The following is a 21,876-nucleotide window of genomic DNA, read 5'->3' as shown; positions in this document are numbered from 1 at the left end:
GTGACTGGAATTCGTCAGTAGGAAAAGGGAGAGAAGGAAACATAGTAGGTGAATATGGATTGGGGGGAAGAAATGAAAGAGGAAGCCGCCTTGTAGAATTTTGCACAGAGCATAACTTAATCATAGCTAACACTTGGTTCAAGAATCATAAAAGAAGGTTGTATACATGGAAGAATCCTGGAGATACTAAAAGGTATCAGATAGATTATATAATGGTAAGACAGAGGTTTAGGAACCAGGTTTTAAATTGTAAGACATTTCCAGGGGCAGATGTGGACTCTGACCACAATCTATTGGTTATGAACTGTAGATTAAAACTGAAGAAACTGCAAAAAGGTGGGAATTTAAGGAGATGGGATCTGGATAAGCTGACTAAACCAGAAGTTGTACAGAATTTCAGGGAGAGCATAAGGGAACAATTGCCAGGAATGGGGCAAGAAATACAGTAGAAGAAGAATGGGGAGCTCTGAGGGATGAAGTAGTGAAGGCAGCAGAGGATCAAGTAGGTAAAAAGACAAAGGCTAGTAGAAATCCTTGGGTGACAGAAGAGATACTGAATCTAATTGATGAAAGGAGAAAATATAAAAATGCAGTAAATGAAGCAGGCAAAAAGGAATACAAATGTCCAAAAAATGAGATCGACAGGAAGTGCAAAATGGCTAAGCAGGCATGGCTAGAGGACAAATGTAAGGATGTAGAGGCTTATCTCACTAGGGGTAAGATAGATACTGCCTACAGGAAAATTAAAGAGACCTTTGGAGAAAAGAGAGCCACTTGTATGGATATCAAGAGCTCAGATGGAAACCCAGTTCTAAGCAAAGAAGAGAAAGCAGAAAGGTGGAAGGAGTATATAGAGGGTCTATACAAGGGCGATGTACTTGAGGACAATATTATGGAAATGGTAGAGGATGTAGATGAAGACGAAATAAGAGATAAGATACTGCGTGAAGAGTTTGACAGAGCACTCAAAGACCTGAGTTGAAACTAGGCCCCAGGAGTAGACAACATTCCATTAGAACTATTGACGGCCTAGGGAGAGCCAGTCATGACAAAACTCTACCATCTGGTGAGCAAGATGTATGAGACAGGCAAAATACCGTCAGACTTCAAGAAGAATATAGTAATTCCAATCCCAAAGAAAGCAGGTGTTGACAAATGTGAAAATTACCGAACTATCAGTTTAATAAGTCACAGCTGCAAAATACTAACGCGAATTCTGTAGAGACGAATGGAAAAACTTGTAGAAGCCGACCTCGGGGAAGATCAGTATGGAATCCATAGAAATGTTGGAACACGTGAGGCAATACTGACCCTATGACTTATCTTAGAAGAAAGATTAAGGAAAGGCAAACCTACGTTTCTAGCATTTATAGACTTAGAGAAAGCTTTTGACAATGTTGACTGAAATACTCTCTTTCAAATTTTAAAGGTGGCAGGGGTAAAATACAAGGAGCGAAAGGCTATTTACAATTTGTACAGAAACCAGATGGCAGTTATAAGACTTGAGGGGCATGAAAGGGAAGCAGTGGTTGGGAAAGGAGTGAGACAGAGTTGTAGCCTCTCCCCGATGTTATTCAATCTGTATTTGAGCAATCAGTAAAGGAAACAAAAGAAAAATTTGGAGTAGGTATTACAATTCAAGGAGAAGAAATAAAAACTTTGAGGTTCGCCGATAACATTGTAATTCTGTCAGAGACGGCAAAGGACTTAGAAGAGCAGTTGAATGGAATGGACAGTGTCTTGAAACGAGGGTATAAGGGTATAAAATGAACATCAACAAAAGCAAAACGATGATAATGGAGTAGTCGAATTAAGTCGGGTGATGCTGAGGGAATTAGATTAGGAAATGAGACACTTAAGGTAGCAAAGGAATTTTGCTATTTGGGGAGCAAAATAACTGAAGATGGTCGAAGTAGAGTGGATGTAAAATGTAGACTGGCAATGGCAAGGAAAGCGTTTCTGAAGAAGAGAAATTTGTTAACATCGAATATAGATTTAAGTGTCAGGAAGTTGTTTCTGAAAGTATTTGTATGGAGTGTAGCCATGTATGGAAGTGAAACATGAACGATAAATAGTTTGGACAAGAAGAGAATAGAAGCTTTCAAAATGTGGTGCTACAGAAGAATGTTGAAGATTAGGTGGGTAGATCACGTAACTAATGAGGAGGTATTGAATAGGATTGTGGAGAAGAGAGGTTTGTGGCACAACTTGACTAGAAGAAGGGATCGGTTGGTAGGACATGTTCTGAGGCATCAAGGGATCACAAATTTAACATTGGAGGGCAGCGTGGAGGGTAAAAATCGTAGAGGGAGACTAAGAGATGGATACACTAAGCAGATTCAGAAGGATGTAGGTTGCAGTAGGTACTGGGAGATGAAGAGGCTTGCACAGGATAGAGTAGCATGGAGAGCTGCATCAAACCAGTCTCAGGACTGAAGACCACAACAACAACAAACCCTCACATACATCTCCCTTCCACCTTTTTGCTTTCCCTTCTTTCCTTAGTACTTGTTCCATCTGAGCTGTTGATGTTAATACAAGTGGTCCTCTTTTCTCCAAAGGTCTCTTTAATTTTCTTGTAGGCGGTACCTATCTTACCCCTAGTGATATATGCGTCTACATCCTTACATTTGTCCACTATCCATTCATGCTTAGCCATTTTGCACTTCCTGTCGACCTCATTTTTGAGACATTTGTATTCCTTTTTGCCTGCTTCATTTAGTGCATTTTTATATTTTCTCCTTTCCTAAGTTAAATTCAAGTTTCTTCTGTTACCCAAGGATTTCTATTAGCCCTCATCTTTTTACCTACTTGATCCTCTGCTGCCTTCACTATTTCATCTCTCAAAGCTACCCATTTTTCTTCTGCTGTATTTCTTTCCCCCGTTTGTGTCAATCACTCCCTAATGCTCTCTCTGATACTCTCTACAACCTCTGGTTCTTTCAGTTTATCCAGGTCCCATCTCCTTAACTTCCCACCTTTTTGCAGTTTCTTCAGTTTTAATCTACAGTTCATAACCAATACATTGTGGACAGAGTCCACATCTGCCCCTGGAAATGTCTTACAATTTAAAACCTGGTTCCTAAACCTCTGTCTTACCATTATATAATCTATCTGATACCTTTTAGTATCTCCAGGATTCTTCCATGTATACAACCTTCTTTTATGATTCTTGAACCAAGTGTTAGCTATGATTAAGTTATGCTCTGTGCAAAATTCTACAAGGCGGCTTCCTCTTTCATTTCTTCCCCCCAATCCATATTCACCTACTATGTTTCCTTCTCTCCCTTTTCCTACTGACGAATTCCAGTCACCCATGACTATTAAATTTTCGTCTCCCTTCACTACCTGAATAATTTCTTTCATCTCATCATACATTTCTTCAATTTCTTCGTCATCTGCAGAGCTAGTTGGCATATAAACTTGTACTACTGTAGTAGGCATGGGCTTCGTGTCTATCTTGGAAACAATAATACGTTCACTATGCTGTTTGTAGTAGCTTACCCGCACTCCTATTTTTTTATTCATTACTAAACCTACTCCTGCACTACCCCTATTTGATTTTGTATTTAAAACCCTGTATTCACCTGACCAGAAGTGTTGTTGCTCCTGCCACCGAACTTCACTAATTCCCACTATATCTAACTTTAACTTATCCATTTCCCTTTTTAAATTTACTAACCTACCTGCCCAATTAAGGGATCTGACATTCCACGCTCCGATCCTTAGAACACGTTTTCTTTCTCCTGATAATGACGTCCACCTGAGTAGTACCCGCCCAAAGATCTGAATGGGGGACTATTTTACCTCCGGAATATTTTACCCAAGAGGACGCCATCATCATTTAACCATCCAATAAAGCTGCATGCCCTTGGGAAAAATTACGGCTGTGGTATCCCCTTGCTTTCAGCTGTTCACTTTACCAGCACAGCAAGGCTGTTTTGGTTAGTGTTACAAGGCCAGATCAGTCAATCATCCAGGCTGTTGCCCCCGCAACTACTGAAAAAGCTGCTGCTCCTCTTTGGGAACCACATGTTTGTCTGGCCTCTCAACAGATACCCCTTCATGTGGTTGCACCTATGGTATGGCTATCTACATCGCGTAGGCATCCAAGCCTCCGCACCAACGGCAATGTCCATGGTTCACTTAGTTTGTGGAAAATCATCTTGCTGGCATGAGGGAATATTGGCCTCATCATAAAAACTGCCAAGGAGGTTGAAAGGAATTACACATTATTTGTGCACTTGTCCACCATTGTTGTTGTTGATGGTAAGACACACCAGAACGTCGCTTTGTGTTTCACACAAATTTTAGACTGATTTGGATTAAGTCCTAAATGAGTACATTATTACTCTATTAATATAATGTTAGTAGAAAGTTTGTATAGATTTTGCTAAGTCTGAAATATTTTAATTTACTGCAAGTTGTGTCAATAGAGCTGACTGAATAGCTGTATGACTACTGTTGTCCACTATAATGAAAGTAAAAAACTAATGCAAGAGGTAGAGGACATCAAACCAAACATATTTAGTTGTGTAGCATATGGTTTCTGATGGCAGTTTCTGATGGTTGATACAATTTACAAAGGAGTTAGTTTAGCACACTGATTACAGCAGTGGCATTCACAGGAACTGCTGTAATGTGCGACCACTGGCCTGTATGCATGCAGTACATTGTCAGATTGTTAGAGAGTAATGTCCATTACAAGATTCCTGGCATGACCACAGTGGTACCAGCAGGAGACAGAAATCCAGACACGTGAGGTCAGGCAACCTGTGTGGTCAGGCCAAGAGGCCACCTTGGACGATCCATTGATTCCCGAAGATGGCTTTCAGATAATTCCTCACAGCCGTGCTGAAACGGGATGGTGCCCCATTGTGCTAGAAGTATGTCCTTTGTCTAACATTCAGAGGTATATCCACCCAATAGAGCTAACCCATCCATGCCCAGAGCGGCTTTGAATGCATTCCCAGTCAGCAGCATCAACACAACAGCTTATTTCAGCAGTACTAACCAAATGTATGTTAACATTACAAGTTGACTTTGCTATAAAAATGATTAAAAAGGAATAATGAAGAATACAGTGCAGTAAAGTACATAACATAAAAAACACAAAACCCAAAAACAAATGCACATCTCTGATGAAAAAACTTACAAATTAAGACCTCCGTGCATACAAAACAAGAAAAAAAGGACCTGTACGCTGACTATGCAAGCACAACATGAAATGTGGGATAACTGCATTTGCTATAATTCTACTCGATATATAAATGCTTTTTTTCTTTTCTGCGCTCTCCTTGTGATAACTAAGGTGCATTAATTTAAAATATTAAAATTCTTCTCTACACAATATTTGATTAAAATTCATTATTTACTAGCTTATTTGAGATATACTGGTTCCAATGGTACACTTGGTTCTTCATAAACTTTTTTCTTTTAAGAGAAATCTATAATTTACAATGTTCACAAATCATGTGCTTGAAAAAATGTAGTGAGCTAATGATTGTTAATTTCCAGGACATAGATCATTTCAAAGACCTAATTTCCTTCTTCTCAATAAACATTTTGTTTTTCTGGAAAGTCATATGGCGGCTAGTGACAAGAGTAAATCGTGTCTTAAGTGCAATAAATTAATAAAAACCACGGAAATATTCGCGATCTGTGGATTATGGTGTAGAAAACAGTTTCACAGTGATTGTGTTGGTCTAAGCAACAGTGAAATACGTCTCGTGAGAAATTCGAAAGAACAAAATAAGTTTTGTTGTGAAGCATGCGAGTCTGCCTTACATGTTCAGCTGACGAAATAGGTAGGAACTACAACGGATTGGGAAGCTGTACAATATTTAAGGGAAAGCGCGTCAAGTGCAGAAGTGAGTAATATTAACGAGACAAAAAGCTACAGGCACATTGTAAAAAATAGTGTTTATAATAACCATGAACCATGGACCTTGCCGTTGGTGGGGAGGCTTGCGTGCCTCAGCGATACAGATGGCCGTACCGTAGGTGCAACCACAAAGGAGGGGTATCTGTTGAGAAACCAGACAAACTTATGGTTCCTGAAGAGGGGCAGCAGCCCTTTCAGTAGTTGCAGGGGCAACAGTCTGGATGATTGACTGATCTGGCCTTGTAACATTAACCAAAACGGCCTTGCTGTGCTGGTACTGCGAATGGCTGAAAGCAAGGGGAAACTACAGTCGTAATTTTTCCCAAGGACATGCAGCTTTACTGTATGATTAAATGATGATGGCGCCCTCTTGGGTAAAATATTCCAGAGGTAAAATAGTCCCCCATTTGGATCTCCGGGCTGGGACTACTCAAGAGGACGTCGTTATCAGGAGAAAGAAAACTGGCGTTCTACGGATCGGAGCGTGGAATGTCAGATCCCTTAATCGGGCAGGTAGGTTAGAAAATTTAAAAAGGGAAATGGATAAGTTAAAGTTAGATATAGTGGGAATTAGTGAAGTTCGGTGGCAGGAGGAACAAGACTTTTGGTCAGGTGATTACAGGGTTATAAATACAAAATCAAATAGGAGCAGTGCAGGAGTAGGTTTAATAATGAATAAAAAAATAGGTGTGCAGGTTACCTATTACAAACAGCATAGTGAACGCATTATTGTGGCCAAGATAGACACAAAGCCAATGCCTACTACAGTAGTACAAGTTTATATGCCAACTAGCTCTGCAGATGATGCAGAAATAGATGAAATGTATGACGAGATAAAAGAAATTATTCAGGTAGTGAAGGGAGACGAAAATTTAATAGTCATGGGTGACTGAAATTCGTCAGTAGGAAAAGGGAGAGAAGGAACCAGGTTTTAAATTGTAAGACTTTTCCAGGGGCAGATGTGGACTCTGACCACAATCTATTGGTTATGAACTGCAGATTGAAACTGAAGAAACTGCAAAAAGGTGGGAATCTAAGGAGATGGGACCTGGATAAACTGAAAGAACCAGAGGTTGTAGAGAGTTTCAGGGAGAGCATAAGGGAACAATTGACAGGAATGGGGGAAAGAAATACAGTAGAAGAAGAATGGGTAGCTTTGAGGGATGAAGTAGTAAAGGCAGCAGAGGATCAAGTAGGTAAAAAGACGAAGGCTAGTAGAAATCCTTGGGTAACAGAAGAGATACTGAATTTAATTGATGAAAGGAGAAAATATAAAAATGCAGTAAATGAAGCAGGCAAAAAGGAATACAAACGTCTAAAAAATGAGATCGACAGGAAGTGCAAAATGGCTAAGCAGGCATGGCTAGAGGACAAATGTAAGGATGTAGAGGCTTGTCTCACTAGGGGTAAGATAGATACTGCCTACAGGAAAATTAAAGAGACCTTTGGAGAGAAGAGAACCACTTGTATGAATATCAAGAGCTCAGATGGCAACCCAGTTCTAAGCACAGAAGGGAAGGCAGAAAGGTGGAAGGAGTATATAGAGGGTTTATTCAAGGGCGATGTACTTGAGGACAATATTATGGAAATGGAAGAGGATGTAGATGAAGACGAAATGGGAGATAAGATACTGCGTGAAGAGTTTGACAGAGCACTGAAAGACCTGAGTCGAAACAAGGCCCTGGGAGTAGACAACATTCCATTAGAACTACTGATGGCCTTGGGAGAGCCAGTCATGACAAAACTCTACCATCTGGTGAGCAAGATGTATGAGACAGGAGAAATACCCTCAGACTTCAAGAAGAATATAATAATTCCAATCCCAAAGAAAGCAGGTGTTGACAGATGTGAAAATTACTGAACTATCAGTTTAATAAGTCACAGCTGCAAAATACTAATGCGAATTCTGTAGAGACGAATGGAAAAACTGGTAGAAGCGGACCTCGTGGAAGATCAGTTTGGATTCCGTAGAAATGTTGGAACACGTGAGGCAATACTAACCTTACAACTTATCTTAGAAGAAAGATTAAGAAAAGACAAACCTACGTTTCTAGCATTTGAAGACTTAGAGAAAGCTTTTGACAATGTTAACTGGAATACTCTCTTGCAAATTCTGAAGGTGGCAGGTATAAAATACAGGGAGCGAAAGGCTATTTACAATTTGTACAGAAACCAGATGGCAGTTATAAGAGTCGAGGGGCATGAAAGGGAAGCAGTGGTTGGGAAAGGAGTGAGACAGGGTTGTAGCCTCTCCCCGATGTTATTCAATCTGTATATTGAGCAAGCAGTAAAGGAAACAAAAGAAAAATTCGGAGTAGGTATTAACCCTTTTAGTGCCAAATACGATCTGATCGTGATCCAGATTTTCGGCGAAAAATGCCAGTAACGATCTGATCGTGATGCCTTTCTCATTCGCTAGGAAATACTAACAACTTTGCCTTCAAGCGCGGAAAAAATGAATGAGAAAGGCATCACGATCAGATCGTTACTGGCATTTTTCGCCGAAAATCTGGATCACGATCAGATCGTATTTGGCACTAAAAGGGTTAAAATTCATGGAGAAGAAGTAAAAACTTTGAGGTTCGCCTATGACATTGTAATTCTGTCAGAGACAGCAAAGGACTTGGAAGAGAAGTTGAACAGAATGGACAGTGTCTTGAAAGGAAAATATAAGATGAACATCAACAAAAGCAAAACGATGATAATGGAGTAGTCGAATTAAGTCGGGTGATGCTGAGGGAATTAGATTAGGAAATGAGACACTTAAAGTAGTAAAGGAATTTTGCTATTTGGGGAGCAAAATAACTGATGATGGTCGAAGTAGAGAGGATGTAAAATGTAGACTGGCAATGGCAAGGAAAGCGTTTCTGAAGAAGAGAAATTTGTTAACATCGAATATAGATTTAAGTGTCAGGAAGTTGTTTCTGAAAGTATTTGTATGGAGTGTAGCCATGTATGGAAGTGAAACATGGACGATAACTAGTTTGGACAAGAAGAGAATAGAAGCTTTCAAAATGTGGTGCTACAGAAGAATGCTGAAGATAAGGTGGGTAGATCACGTAACTAATGAGGAGGTACTGAAAAGGATTGGGGAGAAGAGAAGTTTGTGGCACAACTTGACTAGAAGAAGGGATCGGTTGGTAGGGCATGTTTTGAGGCATGAAGGGATCACAAATTTAGCATTGGAGGGCAGCATGGAGGGTAAAAATCGTAGTGGGAGACCAAGAGATGGATACACTAAGCAGATTCAGAAGGATGTAGGTTGCAGTAGGTACTGGGAGATGAAGAAGCTTGCACAGGATAGAGTAGCATGGAGAGCTGCATCAAACCAGTCTCAGGACTGAAGACCACAACAACAATAACGTTAAAGGAGAAATCAAAAAGTTAAATGAACGATTAAAATGTTGCTGATATACTGAGACGAGATATCACTAAACTTGAGAACGAAAACCGTGAGTTAAATAACATTGGTTGTGAGCAGTAAACGCCAAAAGAGCATAAACAACTTAAACACACATTCCAGTGAAAGTAATGGTCAAAATTGCGTAAATAGGCCTAACTTAAATGCCCTTCAAAGTGAAAACAGTGCCCTAAGGGGTGTAAACAATTCAAAAACTATATCTCGTGTAATGCCAAACAAAGTGACTAAAAAAGTGCCTTGCTCACAATGAAATACATGGAATAAACCTAATCTTGTGTGCACAAATAAGTTCAGTGTGTTATCAGAAAGCAGCAGCAACTCTATAAACATTGAAAGTGAACAAGCCACCCAACGTGAAGATAAAAACATTGTAAGAAGCTGCAAAAACATCGCCAACAGCCAGAAACAGTGAACGAAGAAACATAATGTGCTTTTTCTAGCAGACAGCCACGGACGAAAGCTAGCAAATATTCTACAGGATGTGAATACGAATATTCGTGCAACTGGCACCGTAAAACCCGGTGCGAGGACAGAAATAATGTTGAAGGCATCCTAGAACACAAGAATACAACAAGGGGCAGTGACTTTGTTGTTTGTGTGACTGGTGCAAATGATGTAGCACATAATGAAGCCAAAAAGTGCATAACAGGTTTGAAATTGTTTTTAGATGTAAGTAAGGTGGAAAACACTATTGTTGTGACGATATCTCATAGACATGGCTTGATCTATAATTCATGTGTTAACAAAGAGATTCGTAAAACAAATATTAAAATCAAACAACTATGTTCCATTTATGCTAAATGCAATGTAGTGGATATTAGCAGACTTGAAAGAAATTTGCACACTGAACATGGTGAGCATCTAAATTACCATGGGAAAACATTTTTGTCAGGAGATAAACAAAGTTGTAAATGAAATATGAGCACGCAGCAGCCTTGTCTTAAAAGACAGTCCCACAGAGCATCACTGTACACCTCCTTTTTTAGAGAAAACGACATTACAGACGAAGGAAAGTTAGAAACCACATTAAGTGGAAACAGCAGAAGTTCAAGATGGCGGCGTATATGAATGTAGTGGCAAATCGCTCCGTGAATATCGGTAAATTACCGTCAGTGAATTGTATGCTATGTGCAAAAAAAGTGATAAAAGGTGTTAAAATATGTGTAGTGGCGCATAAATGGTATCATTCTTGTTGTTTCGTGGAAGCAAATCTCGGTCAACATAGGCCTACATGTGACTGTGGAACTGAGTGCGACGGTCTTGAAACTGCATTTGAAATGTGCAACGCTGGACTCGAAATAAGTGTGAGGGAAGAACTGCAAAGTGACTTAAGTAAAGCTAGACAATATGCAGAAATGCTGAAAAGTTTGATCGACTATATGGACCTTCCCACAGATACGCAAACAGGCAAACGAGAGTGTGTATATACTAGGCCTAAGAAAATCTCTCGACCTGTCTTAAATACCAATGTTTTTCGTGTTCCACTAATGAATAAATACGATGTTCTAAGTGCAGACAGCTCAGAATCACGGACAAAAAATCTCAGTGTAACAGGTAACTGCTCGGAAAGATCTGTTGAACAAAAAAGTGCCAGCAGAAACACGTTACCATCAAATACTATTAAACGAAAAAATCGTGTGAGAGCAACTTGTAATAAAACTGAACACGAGACAAAAAAGGAAACAGAGAAGAAGAAGGAAGAAATATACATATTATCGACGAGTCATGGCAAGGGACTGGCTACAATCATGTCTGATATGCAGTCCGAATATAAAGTGATTGGAATTTCGAAACCTGGTGCTCCTCTACAAGAAGTGCTGAAAAACTGTGAAAGTTCCGTGAAAAGCGACGTCAACTGTGTCATAATCGGAGGGGGAAACGATGTCTATAAAAATGAAAGCAGCCTTGCTGTAAGAACACTGAAAGAATCGCTAGGAAAAATTTCACAGGCGAAGGTATTTGTTGTAAACATTCCCTACAGACACGACTTAACGGAAGATTCGTGTGTAAACAAAGAAATCATCGCGACAAATCGGAAATTCAGGAAGATTTGTAGCGGTTTTGTGCACACAACTTTCATTGAAGCAACGAGTTCAGTAAGAGAGCATTTTACTAGACATGGACTGCACAGAAACAACCTAGGCAAGAAAGTGCTGGCGAAAGAAATTCTCCAGGTGATAAAGACAGCAGGAGTGGGTGCCTATGTAAAAATAGCACTACCTGCAACAGGTTTTCTGCCAATGATAACAGAAAAGAAAAGTGCACCAACAGCATATGAGGAAGAAACATCTGCAGATACACCCTATGATGAAAAAATTACAACTGTGCAAACATGTAAAGCGTCACAGTCACCAGTGGCATTATCAGTAGCAGCAGTGGAAAAGGAAGTAACAGTAGCATCAACAGCAGAAGTTTCACCAGCAACAGTAACTATAGTGCCTCTAAAAGGAGAAATGAGAATTGCAGCAGGAGAAGCAGCATCAAGTGTTACGTGTAGACGGAAAACAGCACCTCCTGTCCGTCTAAATGATTTTTTAGTGGAAGGCAGCAGGATGAAGCAGCCCAGGAGATAAGTAGTGTAACAAATTTCACAACACCTCACCAAAACGTTCAATCTAGAATAAACAACAATTATGATCTTAAAATTTGCTATCTGAATGTTCAAGGACTAATAGATAAAGAATTTATTGTAAACAGTTTTGGACTAGATAACAAATTTGATATTTTCTGTCTGAGTGAACATTGGGTTACTGAGAGTGTACTTACAGTTGTCAAACTTGATAACTATAATGTAGCAAATAGTTACTGTAGAAAACTGCATATAAGAGGTGGTGTGGCAATATATATTAATCAGTCATTCAGTTGCTCCATTGTTAAGTTGGACCTAGATTATTTATGTGAGGAACAGAACTTTGAAGCCACTGGTATAGTTATGGACAGTCTTAAGTTAGTAATAGTATCCCTTTACAGGTCACCTAAGGGTATCATCAATGTATTTCTAGAAAAATTGGACATGCTGTTAGATGTACTAAGAGGGACCAGATGGTTGCATTATGACATAGTAATTGGTGGAGATCTGAATGCAGATTTTGATATAACAACACATAAACGTACTGTGACTGAGTTGAAAAACCTTTTAAGACAGTGCAATTTGCACTCAATCAATAACAGGCCCACAAGAGATAAAGCATGTCTTGACAATATTTTTGTCAACTTTAAAACTACAGAAGAATCATGTGCTGTTACAGCGTTTCCATTTTCAGATCATGACTCTGTATCTTTAAACTATACAAGTAGGTTCTGTATTGATAATAGTAATATTCCTAAGCCTGTCCCAAAAGTTATAATCACCAGGCCTGTCACAGATGACAAAATTGTTCAGCTCTGTAAGTCCCTTGCTGAGAGAGACTGGTTCAACCAATGTCATGGTGACACAAGTTATAGTCTTAGTGCTGATTTGTCAGGGAAACTATTATTTGAGAGATTTTTTAAAACATTTCTGACACAATTTAATGACAATATCCCCATAAAGAAATGCAAATTAACTGACAAAGGCTTTACAAACAGGGCTACAAACAGACAAAATTCATGGTTCACTAAACAATTATCAAGTATGAAAAACCAAGTTATGGTGTTGCACAATATATGTAGCAATCAGAAAACAGAACATGCCAGATTAGCCTATATAAAATGCAGGAATGAGTATAAAAAAGCCATTGTGGAAGCCAAAAAAGCACATAATTTCAATACCATTGATAATTCTACAAATAAGTGCAAAGCTGCATGGAAATTAATAAATGGTGTTGCTAAAGATGTAAGAAGCAAAAAAATTAATATAAGTCCCCAAAAATTCAATGATTTCTTTATTAAATCTGTTGAAAATGTAGGAAATACTATAATCAAACCTGATATCAATTCATCAGAGTTACTTTCTAAAAATGTTTGCAGAACACCAACAGACACAGGTACGTTTATGTTCTCCGAGGTCTCACCTAGTCATGTCCTAAGCATTGTAAAACGGATGAAATCTTCAGACAGTGTAGATATATACGACATATCCTGTAATTTACTAAAGAAAGTAATAGACTATATTGTGTACCCCTTAACATTCTGTATAAATAAATGCATATCTGAAGGATATTTTCCCGAAGAACTCAAAGTGGCTAGGGTAATTCCAATATATAAAAAGGGAGATATGGACTCACCTTGCAGTTACAGACCAATCTCCATAGTCCCAGCTTTTTCTAAAATACTGGAATGTGTAATTTACCAACAGCTATCTGTCTATTTTGAAAAATTAGGAATAATTAGTGAATCTCAGTATGGTTTTAGGAAAAAGTTGTCTACTGTGGATGCTATAGACTTTGTAGTCAAATACTTACATCAAGTGTTCGAGGATAAGGGCTATGCTCAACTCACATTTTGTGATCTAAGCAAAGCTTTTGACTGTGTAAAGCATAAGCCACTCCTAGGAAAACTGGAATTCTATGGCGTTAGACATAACAGCCTTAAATTAATAAAATCATATCTTCAGAATCGTAAGCAAGTTGTTTGTGTAGGTAGAGAAATGTCGAGTATAGAGCAAGTCAAGGTAGGTGTTCCGCAGGGATCTGTGCTGGGCCCCTTCTTGTTCCTGATAATGATAAATGATCTGCCGTCATTTATCAAGTCCACCACGGTGTTGTATGCAGATGACACAACATTTCTTCATGCTAGTGAGGATTTCAATAGCCTTAAAACTTGTGCAGCAAAGACAATTGACCAAGCATCCTATTGGTTCAAGGCAAATGGATTCCTGCTGAATGAAAACAAAACACAGCAGATGGTCTGTAGTCTTAGAGACAAGCTTCTGTCAGACGATCCAAGTTATGTCAAATTTTTGGGGGTATACATTGATGATAAATTATCTTGGGGTCAACATGTACAATATATTAGTGGTAAACTGTCTAGAGTTATTTACCTGTTAAGGCGACTTATGGATTGTGTTCCTGAAAAATATGTTAGAACATCCTATTTTTCATTCTTTCAGAGTATAATAACATATGGAATTATTTTGTGGGGGAACTCTAGCTGTGTACATGACATATTAATACTGCAAAAAAAAGCTATTAGGATAATAACTGGTTCTGCATATAAGGCACACTGTAAACCATTGTTCTGTGAACAGAAAATCATGACTGTTATAAACTTGTACATATACTATGTTCTAATTTATACGAAGAAGAAATTACCAGAAACAAAAACCAGAGAAAATGTACACAGCCACAATACAAGAAGGAATAGGTGCCTCTATATTCCTTACCACAGGTTGTCAAAGTCACTCAACAGCTACGAAATCATGGGGTACAAATTATTTAATAAACTTCCTCAATCTGTTCAAGAATTACCTGAACAATTATTCAAACAAACAATTCATGACTGGCTAGTCCTCCACCCATTCTATGACATAAGAGAATTTATCAACTGTAATATAATACTATAATGTTAACAAGAAACCTGTTGTTTCTTTCAAACTATTAATTGTATTTTAGTATGTATATGACGTTGTCTATTGCTGTAATGGCCGAATGACAATAAAATTATTATTATTATTATTATTATTATTATTATTATTATTCTTATTCATTCAGATAATTGTGCAACCCTAGATCATGTAGCGAAAATAAATGAATACAGAAGGTTCTGTGAAAGTAGAATACCATTATGTAGCAGTGGCAGTTTCCCCCTCCTTCATATAAATGTACAATCTCTTAGGTGTAAAATCAATGAATTACAATACTGGCTCGATAAAATCAACTGCAGTGTTGTATGCATCAATGAACACTGGATGAAAGACACTGAAATAGACTTGTGTGTTCCTCTTGGATATTCGTTAGTTACAAGCTACTGCAGAAAAAGTATTACATGTGGTGGGGTCTCAATATATGTCAAAAGTAACCTTGAATTGCATTACTCAGTTATAGACCTTAGTAGAATATGCCTTGAAGCTACAATAGAAGTAGCTGGTGTGGTAATGAACAAACAGAAAACTGTAATTGTCTCAATCTATCGACTCTCAGGCTCTGATGAGATAGTATTTATAGAAAAAATTAATACTTCAATATTGTTGTTGTAAAATATAAACAGCATAGAATTGTAATTGTAGGTGATATTAACATAGATATAAGGGCAAAGAGAAAAAATGTAATTCATATTATTAACACTCTGAAGTCATTAAACTATTACTGTCTCAATGAAAAACCCACTAGACTGAACGCATGCCTGGATAACATAATTAGCAATGTACAAAGAGACTCCATACAATGTGATGTAATAGAATTAGGAATATCAGATCATGCAGGGGTATGGCTTCAAATAGAAAAATCAGCCTTTAGTTCTACAGAGAGAGAAGTGACATATAGAATTCTAGGTGAATCGAATGTAAACAAAGTGATAAACCAGTTAAAAGAAATGGATTGGACTCATGTAATGGATAACAAGAAAATGATTAATAAATGTTTTTCCATTTTCCTGACAGAGATCAAGCATATAGTAGAAATGACATGCCCTTGGTAACCAAAAGGTACCAGAGTAATATTACTCATAAGCAACAAAATACTTACAAGTGGTACACCCCACAACTTAACAAACTCAGAATACTACTGCTGATTATGAAAGATAAATCTCACAACAGTGATAGGGACAAGGAAAATTACACTAAAATGAGAAACCTTTACAGATTACAAATAAAAAATGCTAAGTGCTGTGCAAATGATAAATATATTTTAAATTCTAAAAATAAATGTAAAGCTGCCTGGACTGTCATTAAAAGGGAAATTAATAATACCAATAAAGAAAGGAGTATCCCCATTGACTGCAATATTCTCAATGAATATTTTGTAAATAGCATCACCACCCCACCCATCAATTCTGCCTCTGATGCAGAAGCATTGCTCACTTGTGCAAAACAGACAAGAGGTGAGAAGTTCACTTGGACCCGAATCACATTAAATGATATTCATAAGTCAATAAACAAATTAAGTAATTCCAAAACAGAAGATTATTATGGACTCAGTAATCTCTTCATTAAATGTATAGCAAAAGAAATTGAAATGCCACTTCTCTCACTGTCAAACAGAGTACTTGATGAAGGAACATTCCCCGACTGTCTTAAGCTCACAGTTACATTGCCTGTGTATAAAAAAGGTGAAAGAAACCTCCCAAATAACTACAGACCCATTTCAATAGTACCAATCATATCCAAGTTAGTAGAAAATTGTGTGCATAAGCAGATATACAGGTATTTTGAAACCAACAAAATTTTAAATGAACAACAGTTTGGCTTCAGGTCACACCTATCAACTGTAAAAGCAGTAGAAACTTTGGTGAGCGATGTTTATGAAGGGTATGAAAAAAGGGTATCAATGTCTGGAACACTTATTGACTTCAGTAAACCTTTTGGCTCGGTTTCACATGACATACTCATCAAAAAGTTAAAATACTATGGCACTGAAGATGACACACTCCGACTATTCAGATATTATCCAAGCAATTGGTTACAACTTGTATATGCAAATAATCAGAGGTCAGAAATACTCCCTATAGAAGGAGGAATACCCCAAGGCTCTGTTCTTGGACCTCTTCTGTTCATTGTCGATGTTAATGACTTCTCGAATTACATACCATGTAAGAACATACTATATGCTGACGATATGAAATTAATAAGTACAGGAGAGAACTTACAGAGTGTACTGGACAAAAATAGAGAAATGAGGCAAATGGCTAATTTCTGGTGTCAGGCTAACCAGCTGTGCATAAATCAAACAAAAACAGAAGAATTAATATTTAATCTCAAAGTAACTAAAAATGAAATAAAACAGTGAAATTACTTGAACTAATCATAGACCAAAAGCTCTCATGGGAAGGACACACCAATTATCTATGTAGTAAACTAGCACGAGTACTTTTCTTATTGTATAAATTAAGAAACAGTGTGAGCAAGCAATTGCTACTCCACTCATATTATGCTTTTTTTTTCATTCCCAACTGCAATATGGAATATTGCTTTGAGGTAACTCCCCAGGTGCTGAATGTATTTTCAGATGGCAGAAGAAAGCAATCAGGTGCATGGAGAGGTTAGCACCCAGAGAGTCCTGCAGAAATTATTTTCAATCTCTTGGTGTAATTACAGTGCCAAGCATGTACATGTATAACTTTAATATATGCGAGAGAAAATCTGAAAAAATTGAACATAAGATGTGATGTGCATGCACACAGTACAAGAAACAGTCACCTGCTGGACTTGCCTTCCACAAGACTTGCTGTAGTCCATAATAACTGTAAGTACTTAAGCATAAAATTGTTCAATAAGTTACCATGCTCAGCTCGTACAGTACCACTAAATAAATATAAGAATACATTGCAAACCTGGCTAAATAACAACGAATTCTATACAACTGAAGAATTCTTAGAAACTAATCATCAAAATATATGTTTTACCTAAGTTATGAAGAAAATGTTTTGATATTATATAAGCTAGTTATTTACTGTGATTCTTTTCTTATGTGTGTATTTAACTACTGTATAAAACATTGTTTTACATAATGCTGAAGAAAAGGTCTTTAGTTCCTTTTCTCCCTTTCTGTAACTATTTTAGTATTGTACTGAAACTAAAACCCTCTCTAAACTTTGACGAAGCCAATTGTATGAAAAATACTGAAAGGCTAATAAAAAAATATTCTGTTCTATTCTATTCTATTCATACACTAAAAACCTATTTGCAATTTAAGTTTCCATTCTCCAGAAAATACTTTTATTGTTCAGCCCTTAAACACATCTAATTGCAAGAATTAATAATATAATTTTTTACCCTAATTCATCTGACGTAGTAAATACACTTGGTTGTCAGAATAATGTGTTACTTGAGAAATTAAGCAAATTAAAAAAGTTAAGAAAGGAGACATTTACAAGAAAATTGGTAAATCCCCACTGAGATCTACATAGTATGAACAAATAACCCATCTCATTTTGTTAATTTTTTAGTTCCCTAAGATATAGTTGAACCAAATTACTACTTGATTTTCTATGGTTCTACTACCACTAATTTGGACCTTAATCTCATTGTAAAGCTATATGTACTTACAGATTTCACTAATTATTCACACACGGTTGTATAAAAACACTGGACAGTAGTTCTAGCAGTCTGTGACTGGTAATCAGTCCAGTAGTTTCTCTCTGCCAGTCTGCGTTCACTCACCAACAAATAAAATTCTGAGTGTTAAAATATGTGCCTAGTCACCAACCAGTTAACATCTAACAGTTACTGTGTGTCAAAGTGTACAATTAATTTGCATTATAACCAGTTTTTTTTATCCATTTTCATGACTTTACATACACACATGAACTGTGTCAACCAGTACATAGAGGTTGGACAAAGAGATTTGCATGTTCAAACATAAATGCAGATGCTAGTCAAGCTCACAGGTTTCACTATTGTATTTGACAATGAATGGCACCTGCGTAGTATTCTCAGTACATTGCAAGTGTCAGTAACAGTCAGAAAACTGTTTCAGACATGGTCACAATCAGTGCTTTTTTCTCTAAAAGAAAGTTTGAGGGTACTCCAACATTGGATATAAGCAACGAAAATTACTTACAACTGAGGCATGGGATACCACTCATCTGCTTTTAGCCATAACATCATCAACATGTCGAACTACCAAAAAAAAAAAGAGAAGAAGAAGAAGAAGACAAGAACGGAACAGCAAATGCCAACGAATGAAGAATAACAAATCAAAGATGGCAATAAATCGTGAAGGATGATGGTAGTGGGACTGTAGAGACATCTATTGGTAGCTCGGCATTTGAGTGTGCGCATATCCGTTAGCACTACCATTGCCCACTATTAGCGGGCGAGGGCACTACATGCTTGTCGAACTGGCTGCCAGCGATTCAGTTGTCGAGAATGGTTGCCATAGCTTCGAAATGCTTGAAAGAGTCAATGGCATCGCTTTTCCCACCAAAAACTGCACTGGTACCATTCGTATTGAAATTACCAACATGAAAAAATGAAATAAAAAATGTACGTCCGTGAAATAAATCTTTGCCACTCTTCCAGGTTCTCAACATCGCAAAAAAATTACTTTGTCAATGAACAAGTTTAGGGGTACGCATCCCCAGCGTTCCCTAAGAAAAACAGCACTGGTCACAACAGTGTTTTGTGTAGCTTTGAGTGCATCATGTCAGAGCTAAGTGTTTGGATGGTGGGTGCTTCTGTAAGCAAGGTAGACACAGTGTTTGGTCCACCAGTGGACATCAAAATGGCTGCTGAGGCGCTGGATTGGTAATTGCAGCAGAATAATACACAACACTGTCAGAGAGGGCACAGGTGAAGAATGTTGAGACTGGGATGTGCAGAGCAGCCGACCGAGATGTTTTCCTGCAGTTGGCAATGGGCCTGGCCCGGCAGCTCTAATGCTGATTTCAGTTCCCACAGATCAAGTCTTTATCTCCCGCAGTGCTCTGTTTACATGTGCTCAGTTGTCAGTGCTTCACACTGATTGGATGTTGTTTTCCCAATGCTCAACGTCTACGTGGTGTTCAGACACTCTACTCTCCCCTAGATTGACTTGCATGTCGAGTTTCATTTCCTCTTCTGGAGTTCAGCTCCAGGCTTGTTGTTGAGTGACCATCAGCTCATGTAATTTACATTTGGGATGACAGTGGTGGTTTGCATCATTGTCACACCTTGTACAGACACTAAAGTGGTGACATCAGACATTCTTATGTGTGTGATACTCTACTTTTTTTTCTGATACTGTTAAAATGTGGCCATCATGGTGTTTTTGTGCTGCTGGAGGAAATGCTCAAACAGAATGTGGAATTTCTCCAAACTGACATCACAGTGACAATGGGCGAGAGCCCTGCCAAGAAGTTTTGTGGTGATTTTAAACAAATGGTCAATGCATATGTGTTGTGGGTTGGTATCCCATTCCAGGGCTAGAGGAGTTGTTGGTGACATTGTCAGGGAGCCGGTATTTTCATACATCTATGCACATAGTTGAGTGATGCACACCTGCAGTTGTCACTGGATGCCATTTCTTGAAGGATCTTACTGCTCAACACCCATTTAGGCTTTATTAGTTTAATCGCTTACCTGTTGAATTTTCATCAACAATATTTGGAGAAGTTAGTTCAGGGCATTCCTTTTGACATCCTCGATGCCATCTGAGTCACAGGCTCCAAGTGAGACGAGAATTTATGAAATCTGAAGGTGGTTTTCATTGAATTCTGAAGAACGGTCTTCATTGCAAATTGGAAAACTGTTTTTTTTCCACTAAGGTGCATTGTTTAGGTCATGTGCTTTGCAGAGATGGCCTTGTCCCTGTGTAAAAGCTCACCAAATCCATTATCAACTTGCCAGTGCTCAAAATCCTGTAAGAGCTGCAGTCCTTCTTGGGCAAGATTTCATTCGGCCTCTCTGCCATCCTCTTAACTGGCTTTGACTAAAGGATGTCAAATTTTCTTTGTCTGTGGATTGTCAATGAGCTTTTCAGTGTTTGTGCTTCTCCCTGTTAGGTTTACTTTAGGTAAACCTTCAACCCTGACCTGTGATGAGCCCCAGTGTGGTACTGGCATGGTTCTGTTGCATCAGGGTCTGGATGACACTGAACAGCTCATAGTTTACTCATCAAAGACTTTTATGCTCTGTAACATAATTACTCAAAAGTGGAAAAGGAGGCATCAGCTATGATTTTTTGGGATTAAATAGTTCCATGTTTTCTTTATGGGGCAAGTTCCTACTCATTGCCAGCCACAAGTCACGGGTTTCCTTATTCGTCACTTGTTCCAAGCTGCTGTATAGGACTGTCCACCAATTGCAGAGGTGAGTGATCTTCCTCAGTAATTGTGGTTATGACAGTCGATTCTGATCACCAACCAGTATGCAAATGCGGATGCTATATTGTGATTGATAGTGGTAGTAGATGCTGAATTCAACCAACAACCTGCTCTTGTTTTTACCGTGCTTGCTACAGTAGAGCAAAGCTGTTGAGTGGTCACCCTTCCAGCATTATCTCCTCACATACTCCAGTTGCTGCATGCATCACACTGGGGTACGACTTGTATAAATGGTTTGGAATGTTGTCATGTCTGCTGGCTAGCAATCAACTGTGGTACTGAACATCTGGTAAGGGCTTGCATGGCCTGTGCACAGTACCAGGGTGCACTACCACATCACATTCCCCTTGGCCAATTCTGACCAACCTTGGGACAGAGTGCAGTTAGGCTTTGTGGTGGATGTCGTTGATCAGTGTGCTGTGAGATCTCCCATATGTTGCCGAGCTGTCCTCCAAGACATCAATGGCAAATATTTGTGCATTGTCCATCATTTCATTGTTGGGGGCACCCCCCTGCCCTTGTATCTGATAATGATCAGCAACACAATGGTGTCCAGTAACTGACTACTTCCCCATTTCACCCACAATCGAACTGGAGGGATGCAATGCTTTGTGCATATACAAGGCGCAGATGAAAAAGTCTGTCTGCCTCATCCCGAAAAGATGCACTGACCAATTTTCTTGGATGCTTACTG

The sequence above is a fragment of the Schistocerca piceifrons genome, chromosome 8 (assembly GCF_021461385.2).
Source record: "Schistocerca piceifrons isolate TAMUIC-IGC-003096 chromosome 8, iqSchPice1.1, whole genome shotgun sequence".
Classification (NCBI taxonomy): domain Eukaryota; kingdom Metazoa; phylum Arthropoda; class Insecta; order Orthoptera; family Acrididae; genus Schistocerca; species Schistocerca piceifrons.
Note: the sequence above shows the minus strand (reverse complement) of the source record.